This window comes from Melozone crissalis, unplaced genomic scaffold (genome assembly GCF_028551555.1).
Source record: "Melozone crissalis strain CALT ecotype California unplaced genomic scaffold, PUWL_Pcris_2 ptg000016l_1, whole genome shotgun sequence".
NCBI classification, from domain to species: Eukaryota; Metazoa; Chordata; class Aves; order Passeriformes; family Passerellidae; genus Melozone; species Melozone crissalis.
This window is the reverse complement of record NW_026535794.1, coordinates 305,867-329,377: the sequence shown is the minus strand read 5'-3', so window position 1 is coordinate 329,377 and position 23,511 is coordinate 305,867. Positions and strand designations below refer to the sequence as shown.

Sequence of the window (23,511 nt, the reverse complement as noted above, 5' to 3'; positions counted from 1 at the left end):
TTGGGGAGTGGGACAAAGCTGGGATTAGCAGCAGCTCTCTTTAATCATGTGGGCCTTGCGCTTGTGGGTGCACACTTGGAATGCTGGAGGGGAAAAGAAGCTGAGACTTCATTTTGGACAGGAGACAGTCCAGGAATAGAAAAGCAGAACTATGAATCATCACACAGAGCTGAGGGATGGCGTTAAATTAAAGGCTGGCTGGAGGAAGCGTGGAAGGAGAAGGGAAGGTGCTATGGGCAGAGCCATGTGAGACACCCAAAAAACAGCATCACTGGAGGTGGAGAGTGAGCGTGGTCTGTCTGAGGCTGCTGAGGGGAGCTGTAGAGAACCAGGAGGAGAACAAAGAGGATAAAAGGATTGCTGGGGTCAATGAGGACAAGGTGTTGTGGCCAGTTTGGTTCCTGAGAGAGGAGCCTCAGGGTCCAGAAGAGCGCAGAATCTGCAGGTGAGGCAGGAACCACCTTGTGCAGTCCCCTGGTGAGACAGGAAAGGGCAGTGGGAGATCCCGAGGTGGGGCTGTGTGTCCTCCAGGGGAATGAAGGCGTGTCAGTGACGTCAGACACCTTCCCAGGAGGCTGGGGAGGGTTCAGAGACAGGTGGGTTGGGTGGATGGACTGCTGGGTGCCTGAGGAATGGCACAGATGGCCACGTCCAAAGGGTTATGGTCAGTGGCCAAATGGAAACCAGTAATGAGCACTGTCCACGCCAAGTCTGTACTGGCACCAGTAGTGGTTAGTGTCTTTATTAATGGCACAGAGGGTGGCACTGAGGGCACCCTCGGTGTGTTCACGGGTGACACCAAGCCGAGGGTGCAGGTGAGAGGCTGGACAGGGATGGCATCCAGAGGGACACTGGCAGAGGAGTGGGCCCATGGGATCCTCAAAAAGTGCAGCAAGGCCAGGTGCAAGGTCCTGCAGCTGTACCAGGACAGGCTGGGGCACCTCCCACTGTCCCAGGTGCTCCAAGCCCATCCAGCCTGGCCTTGGGCACTGCCAGGGATGGAGCAGCCGCAGCTGCTCTGGGCACCCTGTGCCAGGGCCTGCCCACCCCCACCGGGAAGAATTTAATCCTACTATCTAATCTAAATCTTCTCTTGTAGTTTACAACTGTCACCCCTTGGTCTGTCACCATCTGCCCATGTAAAACATCTGAAATTGCATTTTTTACTGGAGGTTTTGGTGAGTTATTTGGGTCTGCCTGTGCTGGCCTCCTCTTTGCTCTTAGTTGTGGAAACTTACACAAAGATGTTTAAACCTCCCCTGTCCTCAGCATCATTCCTCAGTGTCTTCCCTCTCTGCAGTGGAACAGGCCAAGCTCTCCTGTGTCCTTACATTGGTCCCTGATGTGCCTGGGATTTGCCTCCAGTTTTTGCTGTTTGTCACTGGTCACCTCTCTCTCCTTGTGTGGCTGCTCTGGGCTCAGACTAGGGTGCTGCTGCCACTCCTTTGTATTTATCCTTATTAATCTGACCTAATTTCCAGTTTCCCTGTGCGTGCCTTCCCATGCCAAGCCCGGAATGGAGCTTGGGTGAGCCAAGCTGATCTCCTACCTCGCTGGTTTCTTCTGCACTGGGATGGTTTCTGTGTGCGCCATCACTGCTGCTTCAGGGGCCCAACAGCTTTTTGAAACCTTTTTTTGTTTTTTCTTTTTCCTGGTGGATTTACTTCCAATGAGATCTTGCCTATGGTAATCATAGAGTTCCAGAATGGTTTGGCTTGAAAGGGACCTTAAAGCTCATCCAGTTCCACTCCCTGCCCTGGCCAAGGACGCTGTGCACTAGACCAGGTTGCTCCAAGTCCCTTCAGCCTGGCCTGGAGCACTTGCAGAGGTGGGGATCCACAGCCCCTCTGGGCAATAGCTGCCTTGGTGGAGTCCCTGCTGTTTGCTGTCCTTCCTCTGGTGGATCTGCAAGTTGATTTGGGAGAGTCTAAGAGAAAATCGGGGACAGAATGACTCACAAGGCCTGGCATGAGTGAGAAATGGGCATGGCAGGAGGTGCCAGCCCCTCTGCAGGCCTGGGAGGGGATTTTTGGGGAGGGCATTGCACAAGGGATTTGGGGAGCTCTGGTGGTGAGACGTGAGTGAGGAGACAGGGATACTGCTCTTGGAGGAGAAAATGCCTAAATGTGTGTAGGGCTTAGTCAGGTGGTGTGCAGGCTGTGGGGTTTGGTTCCAAACACAAACTTTGACACTGGAGTGTCTGTTGTGTTACTGGCCATGTATCATGAACTGATAGGTGGTACTGCCATCCCCCTGGTCAGTTTGACAGCTTTGCCGTCCAGGTTGGGAAGTGCTTTTCCTTGGAAAGGTCTTGGATCCCCTTTCCTGGAGGTCTTCACACCCTCCTGGGGCAGCAACTGAAGGGAGCCCAACCACTGCTTCTGCAGTCAGTTATTCCAGTCATTAACTCCTCCAGCTGATGATAGTTCCCATTTAATTCCCAATTTACATTCATCTGTTTTAAAGTTCATTTTCTCACTTGTTTCTTTAGATTAGACTAAATAACACTTTGTTACCTGAACATTGTTCCCTGAGAAGTTTACTGTTACTTCATCATCAGTTATCTCTTGATGTTCTTTTTGGGAAGTAAATTGCATAACTCTCATTAGAAGTCTCTTCATGAGTTCATTTTGTGTGGTCTTCAAAGAATTTTAATGGCTCTTCCTTATCCAGTGTTCTTAAAATGAAAATCATCAGATTACAGGCACTGTGCTCCCACTTGACCCAGCCACAGCTGGATGAACTAGACCCAGTTCCTTTCTCTGCTGGCTGCTTTTTTTAATGAAATCCCAGAGTTTGGGTTGGGAGGAACCTTAAAAGTCATGTGTGGCCTGTATGCATTCGGGTGTCCATCTGCTGCTTCCTGAGGTGGATGCACACTGGTGGTTCCTGGTCTCCCAGTCACTTCTCCTGAATTGGAAAGAGCCCCAAAAGGACACAGTCTGTGCTTTGGGGCCGGGGGATCTGAGTGTCCTGGCATTCCTGGCATTGCCATTTCACCTCTCTTAGGGCTGACATAGCAGAAGTGTTTGCCCAGTTGTCTGAAGCTTCCCGACAGCACTGGTAAGGCTCCAGGAATCCTCTTACCTGTTGATGTGGATCTCTGGCTCTTCTGAGCCTGGTCCCGCTGTGTTTGTTGTAAATGACTTTGCAAAGTGATGGTTTGTAGAGGGAGTGTTGTATGGGAATGGGTTGCGCGATCATGGAAACATGGGCAGAGTTGTTTGTGTCATGGAAGAACCATGGATCACTTTGGGCTGCAAGGACCTTCAGGCTGTCCAGTCAAACCCTGAACAGCAACACCTGAACCACCTGGAGGAGTGCAATCAGCTGTAACATGAATTGGTGTCTGAGAACATCCAGTTCCATTGACTGCATGCCCTGCCCAGAGACTGGCGTCAGTGGGGGCTTGGGGCGTTCACCTTCCTGGGAATCGGGGTTACTGGGACAGCAAGGGAGATCAGGGGTTCACCTTGCTGGGGCCTGGTGTCGCTGGGACAGCAAGGGAGATCAGGGTTCCCTTCCTGGGGCCTGGTGTCGCTGGGACAGCAAGGGAGATCAGGGGGTTCCCTTCCCACAGGCTCTGGTGTCAGAAAGGGCTGCTGGGGGTATGAGGTCACTCTGCTCTCTTCCAGCCTTTCCTGAATATCTCTGTTATTTCAATATTTATTAAAAACTTTCATGAGCAGGAGAGTGACCTCTCTCTTCTATGCTCTTCCTTGCACCAACATATTCAGGTTGCGTGTGCCTTTAATTTAAGGTTATGTTTTTTGATGCCACGTTTACAATTGTTTTGCCGGTGGTTTTGCCATTCTCCGTGTGTGCGTGTTTGCTGTCCCTGTGGTGTGAGGCCCAGCAGAGCCCTGTCCTGCCCTGCTCTGGGGAGCAGCCGTGCTCCTGTGCAGGTCTGTGCTCACACACCGCTTCCTGCTGCTCTCAGCATTGTTACAGACTCCTTTTCCTGAAGCCTTCAGCTTCCTACACCTTTATTGAGGCTTCCTGTGTCCGAGATCTTATTGACATCTGTTTCCTCCTCTTTCTTCCTACTTTTTACCCTTTTTTGGGCAGTTTGGATGTCAGTTGCCTCCAGGAGGGTTCGGGAGTTTCAGCCAAGTTGTTGTCCTGGTGTTTTTATGAAGTGTTGGCATTTGGACTGTCTGATCAATTATTTTGGAAGTGTAAAAATGCAAACCACAGCAAAAGGCCTGAGCTGGGGCTTAGAATCCTGGGATGGTTTAGGTTGGAAGGAACCTTACAGCCCCTTCCATTCTACCCCCCTGCCATGGCCAGGGGCACTTTCCACCAGACCAGGTTGCTCCAAGCCGTGTCCAGCCTGGCCTTGGGCACTTGCAGGGATGGTTCAGGCACAGCTGCCCTGGGAGCACCCAGGCTGCCCTGCTGTCCTTTCCTCTCCAGGTGTCTCCAGGGTCCTGCTGCTGCTCCCCCATTGTCCCTGGCTCCCCCTGTGCCCATGGCTGTGTCTGTGGGCTCCTCACAGCGCTGGCCTCGGTGCAGCGTCCCTTCCTCTCCTTGAGCTACTTCTGCTGGTCCCAGCGGCCACATTTAGTGCCAGATTTAGGCGGCACAGTAAAACAAGAGCAGTTACTGAGGATTTGGGTTACTTTATTATGGAAGTAGGTGCCAAGCAGCTTTCTCCAGGTGAGGAGGGTGCAGTGGTCAGAGGGACAGGGCAGGTATGGCCCCCCTCAGTCCCCCTGCACTGAATGATGTGTCCCTGTGCCCTGGCCATGTGCATGCGGCACTTGGGATTGTGGTGGTGGCCTTGGCAGTGCTGGGGAAATCTTGGTGTTGATGTTCTCTGAGGGTTTTTCCAGCCTCAGTGATCGTGTGAGTCCATGACAAGCTGTGCTTCTGGCACAGCCTGGCCCTTGGGCTGCCCCCTGCCCAGGGCAGGGGATGTTGAGGCTGGCGAGTGGTGTGTGGGGCACAGGGTGAGCCCTGGGCTGGGCATCAGAGCCAGCAGGGCAGAGGCAGTGTGGTCAGGCTGGGGCTCCCCTGGAGCACAGCAGCGAGGGTCCCCACAGCAGGGCCACCAGCGTGTCTGGGGACAGGCACAGTGCCCCTGCTCAGCGTCCTTGGGGCAGCACTGGGAGCCCCTGCCCATGGCACTGCCAGCTCAGGAGCAGCAGCAGCAGCGGTGTGTGAGCAATGCTGCAGCTGGAGCTGCTGCTGTGGCTGCCTCTGCTGGCCCAGCGTGGCCAGGGTGAGTCACGGCCACGCTGTGACTCAGCACGGCCTCTGCTGTGCCCCGGCTCCGCTCCTGAGTCACCTAGGGCGGGAGGGACAGCGGGAGCGCGGCTGGAGATGGGCCCGGGGGTCCCAGCACGGGCAGGGGGGAGCCCGGCGCCCTGGGTGGCTGCAGGGGGTCCTGCAGCCTGTCCCCTCCTCAGGGCCGGGTGTCCTGCAGCCTGTCCCCTCCTCAGCAGCTCCTCAGTGCCATGTGTGACACGGAGCAGTGACAGGGCCGGGTGTCCTGCAGCCTGTCCCCTGCACAGGGCCGGGTGTCCTGCAGCCTGTCCCCTCCTCAGGGCCGGGTGTCCTGCAGCCTGTCCCCTCCTCAGCAGCTCCTCAGTGCCATGTGTGACACGGAGCAGTGACAGGGCCGGGTGTCCTGCAGCCTGTCCCCTGCACAGGGCCGGGTGTCCTGCAGCCTGTCCCCTCCTCAGCAGCCCCCTGATACCATGTGTGACACGGAGCAGTGACAGGGCCGGGTGTCCTGCAGCCTGTCCCCTGCACAGGGCCGGGTGTCCTGCAGCCTGTCCCCTCCTCAGGGCCGGGTGTCCTGCAGCCTGTCCCCTCCTCAGCAGCCCCCTGATGCCATGTGTGACACGGAGCAGTGGCTGCCTGTGCCACACGAGGAACTCGAGTGGGTGACTGCAGGGTTCAGGGTGCTCAGGGGCTCAGTTGGTGACTGCAGGGTTCAGGTGCCGTGGTCTCAGGATGGATCAGAGGTGACAGTGCCTCAGCCCTGCTGGTTCCTGTCTGCACAGGCAGTGTGTGCAGCTGTGCTCTGGGAGTTCTCTCCAGAGGCTGCAGCAGTCTGGCCTGGAGCACACCCTGCTTCCATGGCAGATCAGCTGGGGAAGTGCTTTCAGCCCTGGAGCTGTGCCAGTGTGAGGGTGGGGATGGCTCCACGTGAGCTCCTGATGGAGCAGGCACTTGCTGTGTCCCACAGACTCCGATATACAAGGTGACATCCCTCCAGCTGCCCAGGTCTGGGCTCTTGGGTGGGAAGGTGCTTTCCTTGAGGTTGAACATCAATCAGTGTGCAGAGCTGCAGGAAGGGCTTTGGGAGCGTGTCTGTAATCATGGCAGGAGTGTTGCTCGTGGCCAGGTGTCCATTGTCTCCAGGCACGGGCAGGGCACTGGAATGCACGTGCCATGGAAAACTCCTCTCCACAGCCCATTGCCCACTGTTGGACTGTTGGTCTGTGTGGTGGTACACAATCAGAGCTGGGCTGGGCAATTTCAGTCCTTGGGCTGGGTGTAACAGCCAGGGGAGGCCTGGGCCCATCAGTAATGGTCCTGCTGACCACAGTGGGGCCGAGGCATGGAGCACGTGGAGGGGATTTTGGGCAGTGACCTCTCTAAGTGGACCCCTGTCTGGCCAGAAGACACAGGGGCAGCTCTTCTCTTCTGGGAGATGTGTCTGTGTTAGCTGAGGGCTTCCTGGGCACAGGGAGCTCCCCTGCTCTGCCTCAGCAGCTTTGCTGGTGCTCCCAGAGCTGCAGTTTACATTGCGGTGTTTGCAAACCCAAGATATGAGTCTGGGGAGTTCCGTGGTGTGCTGCCAGCTCCTTGCCAGCTTTGCTGTCAGGAGAGGCTCACGGCTGCCCGGTGGGGTGGTGCCAGTGATGGTAATTAGCACCTCGGCTCCACGCTGTCCTGGGCTGACCAGAGCCACAGTGGGGCTCTGCTGCGTCAGGGGAAGGGCCTGGAGCCATCCCTGAGTGACTCACAGCACACAAAGCCTTTCCTGCTGCCCAGGCACCGGGGAAGCCTTGGTCAGCAGGATGCCTGTGTGTGCTCCGGCATCGGCCGCTGACGGACAGGTGGGCCCTGGCCTGAGCCCCTGTGAGCTCCCATCCCCTGTGTGCTGCCCTGGGAGGCGCTCTGGAACCCAGTGGCTGCTGCAGGAGGCAGGAGCAAACAGCTGAGCGTGGCTGGCCGTGCTGCTGGGGCCAGGTGCAGGCAGTGCTGTGGGTCAGTGCCATCTCCTCTCCTGGCACTGGGGATGGAGTGTGATGGGTTTAACAGTGAAATTCCCAATGCTGGTAATTGTCGTTCCATCGAAGTCTCTAATTCTGCCGTTTCCATGGAAATAGAACGATCTTGTGATTAAGATGTGAGGCTGAGGTGGCAGCTCTCTGGTCCTTGGGAGCTGCAGGCCTCGTTTGCTCCCAGGATTGTGTGTCTCTGTGAGGGGAGGCACACAGCTGCCCTTACACGGCAGTCTGGGTCCCTGCCTTCAGAAGGGTGCCCAGGAGCCCTGCCTCGCCCAGGGATCCTGCAGAGCCTCCTCAGGTGCGCGGAGCAGTGCTATCACCGTTCTGTGTCGGCTGAGTGGGCTGTCCTCTATGGAAACGGCGGGATCCAGGAGAGGGGGAGCTGGCTGATGGGGTGTCAGGGGTGGAGGTGACATCACCTGAGTGCTCCCCCAGGCTCTCGTCATCGGCAGTGGCCTCGGGCTCAAGTAGGAGTGATAAGTAGGTTGGGTGGCTTGGGCACTAGCAGTGCTGATTTCTCTGCATGCTGTGGGAGAGCCGAGGGTGCTGGATCAGAGCTGGAGCTGTAAACCGCAGATGGCTGGGGTTCAGCTCGAGAGGAGGAGGAGGAGGAGCAAGAGTTGTGGTGGGACCCACTCTGATTCTGGGTGGTGGTGCCAGTGGGACATGGGGCTGGGGGGCTCAGCAGGGCCTGTCCCTGCAGAGCTGCCCGGGGAAGCTGGGCTCTGCAGAGCAGATCCATTCTCGGGAGGCTGGGGAGCTGGGCTGTGCAGGTCCCCAGCCTCTTATCTGGCTGCGTGGCCTTGGCATTTCTCCTGCTTCCCTGTCTCAGGTAATGCCTTGGGGGGAAGTCCCACAGTCACCATGGTCATTGAACCCAGGATCTTAGAGCTTGTCCCACCCCCTGCCATGAGCAGGGACACCTTCCACTGGAGCGGGCTGCTCCAACCTCATCCAGCCTGCTCTTGAATACTTCCAGGGGTGGTGGGTTAGCCGCAGCTTCTCTGGGAAATGTTTTCATGCAGTTGTTGAGAATAACCCCAGGATTTCATCTGAGCAATGCTGGGACTGGAGATGCAGGAGGCACTTGCTGGGCCCCAAGCAGAGCCCGGTGTGGCTTGGCAGATCAAAGTCGAGAGTGCTGGGCTGCAGCCTGGAGCTGGGAGGTTGATCAGCTCTTCAGTCCCTCACTCAAAGCTGGAAAAATGTACAGCTTTGGCCAAGCTGCCATGTTTTTCCCCAGCCTGCTTTTGGGAAGTGTCTGAATTGCTTTTGCTGAAACTTCTATAAATACCATCGCGATGCAGCGAGCGAGCGAGCATGGAAAATGTCAGTGGGAATGTGGGTTTGGCAGCCTGGGCCTGGCCGTGGGGACGGTGTGACAGCCCCAGCGGTGTGACAGCCCCACCGTGGCACTGCTGGGGCTCAATGTGTGTGCATGGGGACAGGGGGCAAGGGGACCCTCTCTGCTGCTGCCAGGGGGCTCCAGGGGCTCCTCTGCCCCCTGCCCTGTGAGCTGCTGCCCTGCTGAGCCTGGGCTGTGCCTTCCTGCTCCCAGGAAGCCATTCCCGAGCCCAGAGCCGCCTCTTGTGTCCCTGTAGCCTGGCATGGAGCTTTTGTCCTTGGATTTGGCCGCGCGTCCTTTGAGCGCGTGTTCGCTGAGCGCCGCCGCAGCCCTGATGAGACATTCACAGTGATGCTTTATGTAAGAAAATCTCCTGCTTTGGACCTGCTTAATTGGATGTGATGTCCCCAAGTTCCTGCTTCGGAAGAGACAGTGAACAAATTGTTCCCCAGTGGCCTCTTCCTTTCTTCTCCCGACATGGAAAACTTCATTCCTCTCTGCCATCTTCCTTTCCAGGCTCCCTGTGCAGCAGCTGCCCCTGTCCTCTCAGTCATCTCCTGCCCCTCTTGCTGCCTGGTGGGGACTGTGGGTCAGGACGAGGGTGTTGGGATATTCCCTCTCTTGTTCTCCATTCTTTACCTACTAATGGCTGGCTCCCTCTTTGCTCTTTGATTGCTGCTGAGCAGTGAACTGATGTTCACAGAATCATGGAATGGTTTGGGTTTGCAGGGAACTTAAAGCCCATCCACTTTCACCCCATCTCCGCTGGACCAGGTCGCTCCAAGCCCCATCTAACCCGGCCTTGAACACTTCCAGGAATGGGGTAACCACAGCTTGTGTGGGAAATGTTTTCATAGAGTTGTTGAGAGTAACCCCAGGATTTCATCTGAGTGGTGAGAACTTGCAGCTTACTTTTCCAGACGTAAAATCAGAATTGTTTGCTTCTGATGATTCAACTTCTCATCGGTCACCTGCTGTTGTGGGCAGCTGGACATTGAGGATTTTAAGGTCCTTTTGCCACTCATTCCCTTTGTTTCTGCCACCTTGAGTAATGCTTTGAGCTGCTGGGGTTTCCTTGCTTCATGTTGTTCTCCCTGTGCCTGTCACACACCCTGTAGTTGTTCTGCACCTTCCTCCCCTGTAGTTCCAGGGCTGCACTGCCTGTGAGAGCTGTGTGACCCGGCCAGCATGAAGGCAGACCTCCCGTGAGCTGAGCCTTGCTGTGAGCACTGCTGGCCTTGCCCCCCTTGAGCTGAGCCTTCCTGAGAGCACCATTGGCTCTGTCCCCTTGAGCTGAGCCTGGGTGTGAGCACCGCTGGCTCTGTGTCCCCGTGAGCTGAGCCTGGGTGTGAGCACCGCTGGCTCTGTCCCCTTGAGCTGAGCCTGGGTGTGAGCACCGCTGGCTCTGTCCCCTTGAGCTGAGCCTGGGTGTGAGCACCGCTGGCCCTGTGTCCCCGTGAGCTGAGCCTGGGTGTGAGCACCGCTGGCTCTGTCCCCTTGAGCTGAGCCTTCCTGAGAGCACCATTGGCTCTGTCCCCTTGAGCTGAGCCTGGGTGTGAGCACCGCTGGCTCTGTGTCCCCGTGAGCTGAGCCTGGGTGTGAGCACCGCTGGCTCTGTCCCCTTGAGCTGAGCCTTGCTGTGAGCACTGCTGGCCTTGCCCCCCTTGAGCTGAGCCTTCCTGAGAGCACCATTGGCTCTGTCCCCTTGAGCTGAGCCTGGGTGTGAGCACCGCTGGCTCTGTGTCCCCGTGAGCTGAGCCTGGGTGTGAGCACCGCTGGCTCTGTCCCCTTGAGCTGAGCCTGGGTGTGAGCACCGCTGGCTCTGTCCCCGTGAGCTGAGCCTGGGTGTGAGCACCGCTGGCCCTGTCCCCTTGAGCTGAGCCTTGCTGTGAGCACCGCTGGCTCTGTGTCCCCTTGAGCTGAGCCTTGCTGTGAGCACCGCTGGCTCTGTCCCCTTGAGCTGAGCCTGGGTGTGAGCACTGCTGGCCTTGCCCCCCTTGAGCTGAGCCTGGGTGTGAGCACTGCTGGCCTTGCCCCCCTTGAGCTGAGCCTTGCTGTGAGCACCATTGGCTCTGTCCCCTTGAGCTGAGCCTGGGTGTGAGCACCGCTGGCTCTGTCCCCTTGAGCTGAGCCTGGGTGTGAGCACCGCTGGCCCTGTCCCCTTGAGCTGAGCCTTGCTGTGAGCACTGCTGGCTCTGTCCCTTCTCCCAGGCTCTGCCCAGCCAGCTCCACGTTCCCCGTGTGCCTTGGCCAGAGCAGGTCTGCTGTTTGCTGACCTTCCAGCAGCACAGCATGGCAGAGCTTTGCAGCCAGGTCCTCCCAAAGCAGAGCTCTCCAGGGAGAGATGCTGTGGCCCTGGGATGCACACTGTGGTCCTGGGGAACACACCATGGTGCTGGGGTGCACACTGTGGCCCTGGGGTGCACACTGTGGCCCTGGGATGCACACTATGGCCCTGGGGAACACACCATGGTGCTGGGGTGCATACCATGGCCCTGGGGTGCACACCGTGGCCCTGGGGTGCACACCGTGGCCCTGGGGTGCATGCCATGCTCCCTGGCAGCCCTCCTACCCTAGTGTCTGCACTTGCTCCCTGGTAGCCCTTCCTCTAGCCTTGATGTCTCAGTGCTGTTCATGCCCAGCTCCTCCCCAGCGCAGCACAGAACCAGCTGCATCCAGAGAGGCCCGTGGAGGTGTGAGCCCCACAGCCTCGCCCGGGGCTTGCTGCAGGCCCTGCACAGTGCCCCAGTTGTGCCGTGCATTTTGAGGTGAGCAACAGCTCGCAGTGAGTGCTGGAGTTACCGGCACTGGTGGCGCGGTGTCACCAGTGGTACCGCTCTGTGCCGGCCCTGGGCAGCCCCAGCGTGTTTCATCTTTTCATCTCCACCAGGGTCATCTCTTGGGAGCCATCCCAGCCCTTTCCCCGGTACCACACTGGCTGCAGATGGGGAAGGATGTTCCCTATCCCTCACACCCCACATAATGCCCTGTAAATGTGGAGCTGTTCTGGGCAGGGTGTTTGGGTAAAACTCACCCCTTGCCGTTTGGTTTTGGAGGGTGGTGTCACTAAAGCCGAAGAATCAGTAAAGAGCCACAGGACTTGAGAGAACGCGAGCAGCAAATGCAGCAATTCCAAAGAATGTCATGTTTGTGCCCAAATCACATAAAGCCCCATTAATGAGGGAGGTTGTGCCAACTGCCAGCCTGGCACATGGAGCGGTGGCACATCCGAACAGCAGGACTGGCACAGGTTGGTCCTAAACAGAGGAAGAGTTGGTGTTACAGAGCACAGACCAGGAGTGGGAGTGAGCAAAAGAGGTGGGACAAGCAGCCATTGGCCTCCAGCTGGTCAGTGCCCATTGGGAACTGGGGGGTTTATTGGGAACAGGGGTGTTTTTAGCTGTGATGTTTGTACTGTCTGAAACACAGGCTGTGGGGAGCTGTGCAGTGTGAGCATCTCCATCCTTCCTTGGAGAGGTGGGATCCTTTCTCTGGAATGGTTGCTCAGTTCTGAGCAGCAGCTGCCAGGGCCAGGTGTTGTCAGAGGCCCAGCTTTGGGCAGCTGGCACCCAGAGCTGCTGCAGAGCTCCCTGCGAGCTGGCTGTGGCAGGATGAGCGAGGCTGCAGTGGGCTAATGCTCTGCCAGCCTTCAGCAGGATCCAGGATGACTCAGGTATTTAGGATACAGTTAGGCTGATACTGATTCCTGAGAGAGCCGTGGAGTGCCTGACATAATCCGAATTAGTGGGGAATTAGGGGAGGGAAGTGGGTGCTGGGTGACGTAGTTTGATGGGATCTGCTTTCCATGACATTGAGAACAGTTTCCGAGCAGTGGGATTACTGAAAGGTGTTAGTGATTAAATAATACCTTGAGGCTTCTCTGTGGAATTTGGGTTAGTCCAGAGTGATCTCAGGAAGAAACTGGAAGAGTCAATGGTCAGCGTGAGATGTGTGAAGTGGCCCAAGAGCTGGGGCCCTCAGTGTGTAGTTGTGAATACAAACTGGGCTGAGGCAGGTTTGGGGGGGGATTCCTGGGGATCCATCCTCTCCTGTGAGCATTTAGTGTCTGTATTGGATCCTGGAAAAATCATCAAGAATGGTTCTCCCTGCCAAACCCCAGGTGGTGTGAGGCACTCCAAGCCATCCCCTTTGCCCCAGCCACATGGGAAGTTGGTTTTGGTGCCGGAGGATTTGAGCTCTGCCTTGTTGCTCTCTGTGGTCACATCAGGCAGGGGCCCCACTGTGACTCAGGCAGCTGGGACCCCTTGGACCCTGCTGGGACCCCTTGGGCCCTGCTGGGACCCCTCAGACCATGCTGGGACCCCTTGGACCATGCTGGGGCCTGGTCAGGCAGCTGGGACCCCTCGGGCCCCGCTGGCCCTCCGTGTTGGTGGGAGCCATGAGGTGCAGGTTGCTGAGGCCGAGGCTGTGAGCCGGGCAGTGACACAGGGACTAGTCCCTCCTGGGCCCTGGAGTGACTCGTGGCAGCCATTCCCGGCTGGGAGGAAGAGCCTGCAGGCCGAGGGGTCCGTGGCTGCAGCAGGGGAGCCTCGGGGATGGTGGGAGCAGAGGAGCAGGTGCAGGACCTGCACCTTCCGTCCCCCCTTCCGGCTGTGGCTTGTGGCTTTCAGTTCCTACTCTCTGTGGGGTTTCTACTCTCTGTGGTTGGTGGTTGGCCCCTGTGCAGAGGCCTCGGGGAGGAACCCAGCGTGCCTGGGTTAGACACAGGTAGGCTCTTCGGGCCACTGGGTGTGTAAAGGGGAGCACTGATGGAGATGCTTGGCGTGGGGAGCTGCTTCCAGCAGGGGCTGCTCCAGGGGTCAGAGCTGGGACCTCGTGCCAAAGTGAGAGCAGGAGCAGGAGACATCAAACCCTTGGTCAGCCTGGAGCAGGGTCTGTGGCTCAGCACCCTCAGGCTGGGGCTGCCTCTGGCTTTCTCCAGGACCTGGGGGCAGCACCTGAGGTACGAGTGGCTTCATTGAAATGGATAGTGTTGCCTGAGTGTTTGTTGTGAAGGTGAGTTTTACATGACAGGTGTGCTTCCTTACCATCCCGAGGTTGATATTGCCTTCTCTAAGTCCATTCCTTGTAGGCATCAAAGTTCCACGTGGGTCTGGGGCTGTGCACCTTGAGGTGTGTGCACCTGAGGCTGTGCTCACAACTGGCTCTTGTTGTTTGCTGCACAACAATCTGTGTGTGTGTGCAGATGCTGTTAGTCACCGTGCTCGCCTCAGAGCATGACGAGGTGGGAGCAGCAGTGACACGCTGTTTGTTGGGGTGCTCAGGCCCACGTCAGCATCCTGTGTTGTTGTCAGCCTCAGCAGCTTCTTTGCCGTTGTTTTGAAAATACTTCCTTTGGCTGCTCTGTTGTTCCTGAGCAGGTGCCTTTGGGAGCAGGGAAGGATGGGACCTTTCCGTGGCTTTAATTGTTTTGCATGTTTCCCAGGGAGGGAGAGCTTTGGGAAGCACTGTTGGGAACATCCCTTTGGGATTCTGGGCTGCTCCCCTTTCTGTGCGGCTTGTTGACCCTCCAGTCCTACCTTTTGCTAGGGCTGGCTCTTCCCAAAATTCTTGTGTTGTTGGTATCTGCAGTGCCACATGTGCAGAGCCAAGGGGTGTGAGGGCAGGTGGTGTGTCAGGTCAGCCCAGGCCTGGCTGGGAGCCCAGGCTCCCTCTGCTGCTGGGCTGGCTGGGAGCTCTGCCTGTGGGCACGGGAATGTCCTGTGTGTGCTGGGCACGGCAATGCCCTGTGTGTGTGCCGGGCACGGCAATGCCCTGTGTGTGTGCTGGGCACAGCAATGCCCTGTGTGTGTGCTTGGCACAGCGATTCCTGTGTGTGTGCTGGGCACAGCGATTCCTGGTGTGCTGGGCACAGCAATGTCCTGTGTGTGCCAGGCACAGCAATGCCCTGTGTGTGTGCTGGGCACAGCGATTCCTGTATGTGCTGGGCACAGCAATGCCCCAATGCCCTGTGTGTGCCGGGCACAGCGATGTCCTGTGTGTGTGCCGGGCACAGCAATGTCCTGTGTGTGTGCCGGGCACAGCGATTCCTGGTGTGCTGGGCACAGCAATGCCCTGTGTGTGCCGGGCACGGCAATGTCCTGTGTGTGTGCTTGGCACAGCAATGCCCTGTGTGTGTGCTTGGCACAGCGATTCCTGTGTGTGTGCTGGGCACAGCGATTCCTGTGTGTGCCGGGCACGGCAATGTCCTGTGTGTGCTGGGCACAGCAATGCCCTGTGTGTGCTGGGCACAGCAATGTCCTGTGTGTGCCGGGCACGGCAATGCCCTGTGTGTGTGCCGGGCACAGCAATGCCCTGTGTGTGTGCCGGGCACGGCTATGCCCTGTGTGTGTGCCGGGCACAGCAATGCCCTGTGTGTGCCGGGCACGGCAATGCCCTGTGTGTGTGCCGGGCACGGCTATGCCCTGTGTGTGTGCTGGGCACAGCAATGCCCTGTGTGTGCCGGGCACAGCAATGCCCTGTGTGTGTGCCGGGCACAGCAATGCCCTGTGTGTGTGCTGGGCACAGCGATGTCCTGTGTGTGCCGGGCACGGCAATGTCCTGTGTGTGTGCTGGGCACAGCAATGCCCTGTGTGTGCCGGGCACAGCAATGCCCTGTGTGTGTGCTGGGCACAGCGATGTCCTGTGTGCCGGGCACAGCAATGTCCTGTGTGTGCCGGGCACAGCAATGTCCTGTGTGTTTGCTGGTCACAGCAATGCCCTGTGTGTGCCGGGCACAGCAATGTCCTGTGTGCCGGGCACAGCAATGTCCTGTGTGTGCCGGGCACGGCAATGCCCTGTGTGTGTGCCGGGCACAGCAATGCCCTGTGTGTGTGCTGGGCACAGCGATTCCTGTGTGTGCCAGGCACAGCAATGCCCTGTGTGTGCCGGGCACAGCAATGTCCTGTGTGTGCCGGGCACGGCAATGCCCTGTGTGTGCCGGGCACGGCTATGCCCTGTGTGTGTGCCGGGCACAGCAATGCCCTGTGTGTGCCGGGCACAGCAATGTCCTGTGTGTGTGCCAGGCACAGCAATGCCCTGTGTGTGCCGGGCACAGCAATGTCCTGTGTGTGTGCTGGGCACAGCAATGTCCTGTGTGCCGGGCACAGCAATGTCCTGTGTGTGTGCTGGGCACAGCAATGTCCTGTGTGTGCCGGGCACAGCAATGCCCTGTGTGTGTGCCGGGAACAGCAATGTCCTGTGTGTGCCGGGCACAGCAATGCCCTGTGTGTGTGCCGGGCACAGCAATGTCCTGTGTGTGCCGGGCACAGCAATGCCCTGTGTGTGTGCTGGGCACAGCAATGTCCTGTGTGCCGGGCACAGCAATGTCCTGTGTGTGTGCTGGGCACAGCGATGTCCTGTGTGCCAGGCACAGCAATGTCCTGTGTTTGCTGGGCACGGCTATGCCCTGTGTGTGCCGGGCACGGCAATGCCCTGTGTGTGTGCCGGGCACAGCAATGCCCTGTGTGTGTGCTGGGCACAGCAATGTCCTGTGTGCCGGGCACAGCAATGTCCTGTGTGTGCCGGGCACAGCAATGTCCTGTGTGTGTGCTGGGCACAGCAATGTCCTGTGTGCCGGGCACAGCAATGTCCTGTGTGTGCCGGGCACAGCAATGCCCTGTGTGTGTGCTGGGCACAGCAATGTCCTGTGTGCCGGGCACAGCAATGTCCTGTGTGTGCCGGGCACAGCAATGTCCTGTGTGTGTGCCGGGCACAGCAATGTCCTGTGTGTGCTGGGCACAGCAATGTCCTGTGTGTGTGCTGGGCACAGCAATGTCCTGTGTGTGCCGGGCACAGCAATGCCCTGTGTGTGTGCCGGGCACAGCAATGTCCTGTGTGTGTGCTGGGCACAGCAATGTCCTGTGTGCCGGGCACAGCAATGTCCTGTGTGTGTGCTGGGCACAGCGATGTCCTGTGTGCCAGGCACAGCAATGTCCTGTGTTTGCTGGGCACGGCTATGCCCTGTGTGTGCCGGGCACGGCAATGCCCTGTGTGTGTGCCGGGCACAGCAATGCCCTGTGTGTGTGCTGGGCACAGCGATTCCTGTGTGTGCCGGGCACAGCAATGTCCTGTGTGTGCCAGGCACAGCAATGCCCTGTGTGTGTGCTGGGCACAGCAATGTCCTGTGTGCCGGGCACAGCAATGTCCTGTGTGTGCCGGGCACAGCAATGTCCTGTGTGTGCTGGGCACAGCAATGCCCTGTGTGTGTGCCGGGCACAGCAATGTCCTGTGTGTGCCGGGCACAGCAATGCCCTCTCCCCACTGGGCACAGCAATGTCCTGTGTGCCGGGCACAGCAATGCCCTCTCCCCACTGGGCACAGCAATGTCCTGTGTGCCGGGTACAGCAATGTCCTGTGTGTGCCGGGCACAGCAATGCCCTGTGTGTGTGCTGGGCACAGCAATGCCCTGTGTGTGCCGGGCACGGCAATGCCCTGTGTGTGCCGGGCACAGCAATGCCCTCTCCCCACTGGGCACAGCAATGTCCTGTGTGCCGGGTACAGCAATGTCCTGTGTGTGCCGGGCACAGCAATGTCCTGTGTGTGTGCTGGGCACAGCGATTCCTGTGTGTGCCAGGCACAGCAATGCCCTGTGTGTGTGCCGGGCACAGCAATGCCCTCTCCCCACTGGGCACTGCAATGTCACCGCAGGGAAGGAGCTCCACAGTCCAGCTGAAGGATAGCTCTGTGACCATCCTGGCAGGCTGCTGTGGGGTCTCTGCCTTTCTGTCAAGGCAGGAGGGATTTTCCAGCCTCCTCCATCTCCTGCCATGTTCTGCTCCTGACTCCATGTGGACTTTCATGTCCTCTGAGTCCCATTGCTGCACTGTTCACTTCTTAGTTTCACCCCGTTGTTGCTATTTTTCATGCCATTTCTTCTTTTGTTTGCTGCTTTTGGACTAAACAGGAGGATTTTCACTGTTGAAGTGATGGCTATGGGAGAGATTTTAAAGTGAGGCTTGAGGACCTGAGGAGGTTTTCTTTAGTCCTCTAACCAAATTTTCATCTGGCCTTTTGTCTTTGGATTTCAAACTCCCAAGGAGATTTCACAATGTCTGCCCTAATCATGCTGATGCTGCTCATACCTGCATCACAAGTGGGGAGCTTGGGAATTGGGAACATCCTGGTGCCTGGAGACAGCCCTGTTCCCTGGGAACACCTGTGTGCCTGGAGACAGCCTGGGAACACCTGTGTGCCTGGAGACAGCCCTGTTCCCTGGGAACCCCTGTGTGCCTGGAGACAGCCCTGTTCCCTGGGAACACCTGTGTACCTGGGAACACCTGTGTGCCTGGAGACAGCCTGGGAACACCTGTGTGCCTGGAGACAGCCCTGTTCCCTGGGAACCCCTGTGTGCCTGGAGACAGCCTGGGAACACCTGTGTGCCTGGAGACAGCCTGGGAACCCCTGTGTGCCTGGGAACACCTGTGTGCCTGGAGACAGCCCTGTTCCCTGGGAACCCCTGTGTGCCTGGGAACACCTGTGTGCCTGGAGACAGCCCTGTTCCCTGGGAACCCCTGTGTGCCTGGAGACAGCCCTGTTCCCTGGGAACACCTGTGTACCTGGGAACACCTGTGTGCCTGGAGACAGCCTGGGAACACCTGTGTGCCTGGAGACAGCCCTGTTCCCTGGGAACCCCTGTGTGCCTGGAGACAGCCTGGGAACACCTGTGTGCCTGGAGACAGCCTGGGAACCCCTGTGTGCCTGGGAACACCTGTGTGCCTGGAGACAGCCCTGTTCCCTGGGAACCCCTGTGTGCCTGGGAACACCTGTGTGCCTGGAGACAGCCCTGTTCCCTGGGAACCCCTGTGTGCCTGGAGACAGCCCTGTTCCCTGGGAACACCTGTGTACCTGGGAACACCTGTGTGCCTGGAGCAGCCCGGTGCCTGGGGCCAGCCCGGTGCATGGCTGGCAGCATGGCAGGGCTGCTCGTGCCCTGCAGTGCAGGTACCACACCACCTGCAGGTTTAGTCAGGTGCTGGTGTGGACAGCTCTGCATGCAGAACTGCCCCGAGGTAGCTTAAGGAGCTGCGGTGATTGCTGCTGCCTTGATCTAGTATTACACCCTGTAGGTAACATCCCATTATCTTCCGGGGCTTCCCTGAGGCACCAGGGTCTGGACCAGCTTAGGAAGCATCATCCCTGCATCTGTTATCCCTGCATCTGTTATATCTGCATCTGCCTTGCATCACTGTGGGTGCAGGATCTGCGGCGTGGCCATCCCCACAGGGTCCATGCAGGATGGAAGGCTGGCAGCAGTTTGGTGCCCGGCTGCTCTCCTTGGTGGACAGGAGCGTGCCGTGCCCTGTGTGGGTGACCCGGGCCTGCCCTCCCGTGTGTGGGAGGGAGGCGTTTGCCTCGCTGCTGCATCCCGGGCTGGGGGAGAAGTGGCAATTTCCTCAGCAGCAGCTCGAGGTTTGCGGCAGGCCCCGAGCTGGGGGTGTGCAGTGTGGGAGGAGGGAGGGAGCTGAGCTGGAGTCGGGCTCTCCTGTGACTGTCACTGAGTTCCCAGCTGCTGTTAACTCTCTGCTGGCCGGGCCTGCTCCTCCTCTCCATGGAAACTGTTGGGAACAGCCTGCCTCGAGGCACCTCTCTGGGCAAGAGGCCTGGGAAAGTCAGCCAGCCTCAAGTGTCAGACCCGGGGCTCTGTGCTGCAGGGTGGGCACGGGCACAGGGACAGGGCAGGACTGTGCAGCTGGCAGCGAGGGTCTGTGTCACAGCTCGGACCTGGAGCAGTGCCTCATCTCTCCATCCTGACACCCTGGGGATGTGCAGGGGCTGTGGGGTTGGTGTGTGTTTGTCAGTGGAGAGCAGGAGGACATTGTCGCTTGGGCCCAGTGTGGTTCGGGTGACCAGAAGGAGTTCTTGGGGTGCTTGGGGTGACTAGAAGAAGTTACCACAGTGGAGCTGTGTGGTGTGCAGTGGTGCTGTGCTGGATGCTGAGCCTGTGGCAGGACTCAGCGTGAACGTGTCTCTCTGTGCTGGGTCAGGGGACCCCTCTGTCCCTGTCCCTCCTCCTGCTTGGGCCGAGGGCGTCTGTGGCTGCGTCCCGGCCCCGTGAGGGCAGCAGGCCGGGCTGGCCCTGCGCCGCCTCCGTGTGACGGTGCTGCTGACGCTGGTGGCGTGGGCTGTGACGTGGGGCTGCACCCCAGGGCCGGCCGGCGAGCTGAGAGCCTCATCAGTATTCCTGCTGCATGGCCGGGCTGGCTGCAGCTGGTTTGCAGAGCCCGGCGGCTCCAGCGTGGTCCTGACACAGCGCTCGGGGTGCTCCTGCAGCTGCGGCGGGCTTGGCTTGGCTTGGCTGCCGTCCCTGGCACTGCACAGAGCCCTCCTGCTCCAGGTGGGCAGCACGTGCCAGGGCCCTGCGTGCCCCACAGCCTGGCACAGGTGTTGTCACCTGTCCTGCACCCTGTCCTGGCTGTCCCTCGCAGTGGTGCCTAGCCTACTCTGCTGCCTGCAGTCCCACTGCCAGCTCGGTCTGTGCAGGGCTGGCACCCTCGGGCACTCACTGCCCTGGTGGCACACAGGGCCTGGAGCTGGCCGGGCTCTCCATGTGCTCCTGGTGTGCCACTGTGCCTGCCCTCTGTGCGGGCACTGGGAGCTGTTGGGTTCCCTGCTAGGAACCTCATCCCTGCCCTGGCTGCCGAGCCAATGCTGGTCCCCCATCCAGGCTGGATGTGGGGGGCTGAGGGGGCCCCAGGGTCAGGCCCTCCGCAGAGTGACAGCATTTGAACCCAGGAGGGATGGAGAGTGCAGCTGTCCCCTCCTCCCAGCTGCCAGGGCATCTCCCTGGCAATAAAATCGCCCTGTCTGCAGATCTCTGGAGCAGCAACACTGTTTGTGTCTGGGGAACCCAGTGCCACTGGGTCGGGGAGAGCAGTGACACCAGTGTCATGGGGTCTGGGGAGCACAGTGGAACATCTGACCATGGTTTAGACTCCTTTCCCTTTTCGGGACTCCACCCTGAATGTCACACCAGGGCCAACCAGCACTGGAATGTTCCCTGGCTCTCGGACTCTTCCCGTGCAGCTGTTGCTAAGCCTCTCATGGATTATATTAATTTCAGCCAGATGTTCATGGCCATAACATTTGTACCATGCATGTGACTCAGAGGAGGCCTGGTAAGGGACCAGCTTGCTTCTGTCCCCAGGCACCTGCTCTGAGTCAGATTGCCAAAGCCCTGTTCCTTCCCAGCTCTGGGAGATGCTTCTGCAGCCCTGCATAGCTCTGGGGACTCCGGCCAGGCTGCTGCCCACCAGCAGCTTGTGAACAGGTGAGCTGTCACCTCTGCATTAGACATGGACACGGCTCCAGTCCAACCCAGTATGGTTATGGTGTGAGCTGCCAGAGAAGAGGCACGTTAAAGGCACATGGGGAGTTTCAGTGTTGGCTCTGCTCAAACCCTGGTGTGTCTGGTCTCTTTCTCAGAGCAGTTTCTCTGTCGGTGGAGGGCTGAGGCAGCTGGAGCTGGAGCCCCCAAGACTGGCGGGGTTTGAACCTGCCCTGGGATACAGATTCCCAATTGTTGATGGGTGCAGGTGCCCTGCAGCCATCAACCCCAGGACTTGAGTCTAAGGCTCCATTTTAGCCTATTTTAGATGTCTTTTGGAATAACATCGAGGGGATCATGTCAATATACATATCAGTGCACACAGCATTTGGAAACCTTTGCCCTGAAGCAGCCTAATTAGGTCAGAACAGTGTTAGGCTGTTGGTGTGGTATAGAGCAGTATCTTGCTGGGATGCAGTAGGACAGGTGTTGTACCTGTATTCTTCTTAGGCCGCTGGAGGTTCCAGTCAAGTGTTGTGCCCAGGTTCTGACTCTGTGTTTAAGAAAGGTGCAGACAAACTGCAGAGAACTGGGAATGCTTTAAAAACACTAATAGCTTTAAAAACATGATCCTTGGGAGGACAGGGAAGGGGTGTTGTCAGCGAAGGGGAACTCTCCATGTTTTCCAGTAGGTTTAATCAGAATTTGGGTGGGCTCACAGGAAGAGCTGGAGCAGGAAGGAGGTCACAGGTGGAGGGGTCTTGGGGAGGTTGTGGGGATGGGTCGGACAGACCCTGTTGGGGGATCCAGCATGTCCAGTCCTGCCTCAGCAGGCAGCACAAGGTGCATCATGTCTCCAGCAGACAGTTTGTGATTCAGCGACGCCTCACAGCCAGAACCTGCCAGAATATTTTAAAAAGCTGAGACTCATGTGGAAGGGGAGCCATCTGGTGCCATTGCAGTATGTGTTAAACCGAGGGTTTGGAAAGAGATGGATGTAGACGGTCCAGTGTCCCCACAGGAAGGGCTTTCCATCCCTGGAGCACAGAGCTGTGCCAGGCCCGGTGGGCAGGAGCTGGCGAGGGTCCCGGCCTGGTTGTGCCCAGAGCCAGGTGCCCGTGGTACCCCTGACAGGCCGGCTCTGACAGCCTGTGCCCCAGGCAGCCCTGTCTGTGCTGAGGACGTTGGAAGCCATTCCCTGGTAATTGCTTCCTGCAGAGCGGCTCTGGTGGCTGCAGCGCGGTGCTGAGACGGGCTGGCAGATGCCGCGCGCGCGGGTCGGACCCAGTCTGGCAGCTCCATGTGCCTGTGACCTGGGCACAGATGGCAGAGCCGCGGCTCCGGCGGGCTGGCGGCGCCTTCTGCTCCGTCCCGGGCACAGGTGCCCGTTGTCTGGGGAGGGAGGGCGGTGGGAGGTGCCCGCTGTGTGCCCACGGGACGTGGCCGTGGCGTGGGGATGGGCGGCTCTGAGCCACAGCTCCGTGCCTTGGCCAGCAGGTACCGCGGAGGGGAGCCAGCACAGGGCTGGGGCTCACACCTGAGGGAAGAGCGGGACTGGAGCCCCAGGAGAGGCTCTGGGTGGGACCTCTGCTCCTGCATGCTGTGATGGGATCTGTGCTACTGACAGGGACGGGAGGGGAGGTGGGTGGTGGCGTCTGTGGGTTTGGGACAGGAGGGAGAACAGAGGGAAGGGGCTTGGCTGAGGTGCTGGCTGTGCAGTAGGGAGGGGAAGAGCTCTAGGTGGGGTTTGGCTGTGTCCAAGGCCTGGGTGCATCCAGAAAACTGGAGAAGGATGAGGCCTGCTGTGGAAGAGGATGAGGGTTCAGAGAAAAGGCACAGTCTGAGAAGGTGGTGGTGGGAGTTAGGAAGAGTCGAGGCAGCGGAGTCAAGACTCCTGTATGAGGAGGGGGAAAGGGAGGTGCTTGATGTTAAGGTGTTCCCTGGAGAGGCCTGGAGAAGCAGGAGAAGACCTGGGCTGGCTCAGCAGACAGGGCTTTCAGTAAGGTAAAAATAGTTTAAGGGGGAGTCAGGCATCTTTTTTTTCCCTCCCCAGAGGGGAGCGCAAATCATACTTGCAATGTGAAGGAGGAAAGCCAGGGAGAGGGGAAAGGTGAGGAGGAAAAAGGAGGAGGAGGAAGAGAAGGAGGAGGAGGAGGAGGAGCGCCCTGGGATGATGCTGGAAACAGGAACTGCATGCAGCAATGGGGGTGCTGGGGAAGAGGTGGAGGAGGAGATTACACAGTCAGGACTTCAGTGGCCGAGGAGGAGGCTCAGTGCTTAGTGATGGTGGGTTTGGTCAGAGCAAATGACCGCCCTGGAACGAGACAGGAGTGAAGCTCTGGCTGAGGTGGTCACACTTCACCTGGTGCCCTCTGCCTCGGGGGAGCTCTGGAAGTCAGTGCTCCTGGGGGTGTGTGCTCCAGGCTGGGGGTGCTCCGGGCTGCCCGGGCCCCTGCGTTTGGGTTTTCAGGTGTTCCCGAGCACAGGGCAGTTGTTGGGGGTTCGCTGCCCCGGCGCAGGTTTGGGAAAGGTGAGAAGGCAGAAGGCAGCTGGGTCTGGTGCAGGGCCTGGGCCGGGGGTCCGGGCAGGAGAGGGACAGCTCCGCGCCGGGCCTGCGGCCGGGGGGGGCGCGGGATGCCGCAGGGGCCGGTCGA

At 58.7% G+C, this 23,511-nt stretch overlaps 1 protein-coding gene across 2 annotated transcripts in view; it reads left to right on the top strand.

Annotated features, from left to right (window-relative positions):
- Positions 1 to 23,511, top strand: part of AGAP3 (ArfGAP with GTPase domain, ankyrin repeat and PH domain 3) — a 118,744-nt gene that overhangs the window by 11,252 nt on the left and 83,981 nt on the right. The gene's annotated exons all lie outside the window — the stretch shown is intronic.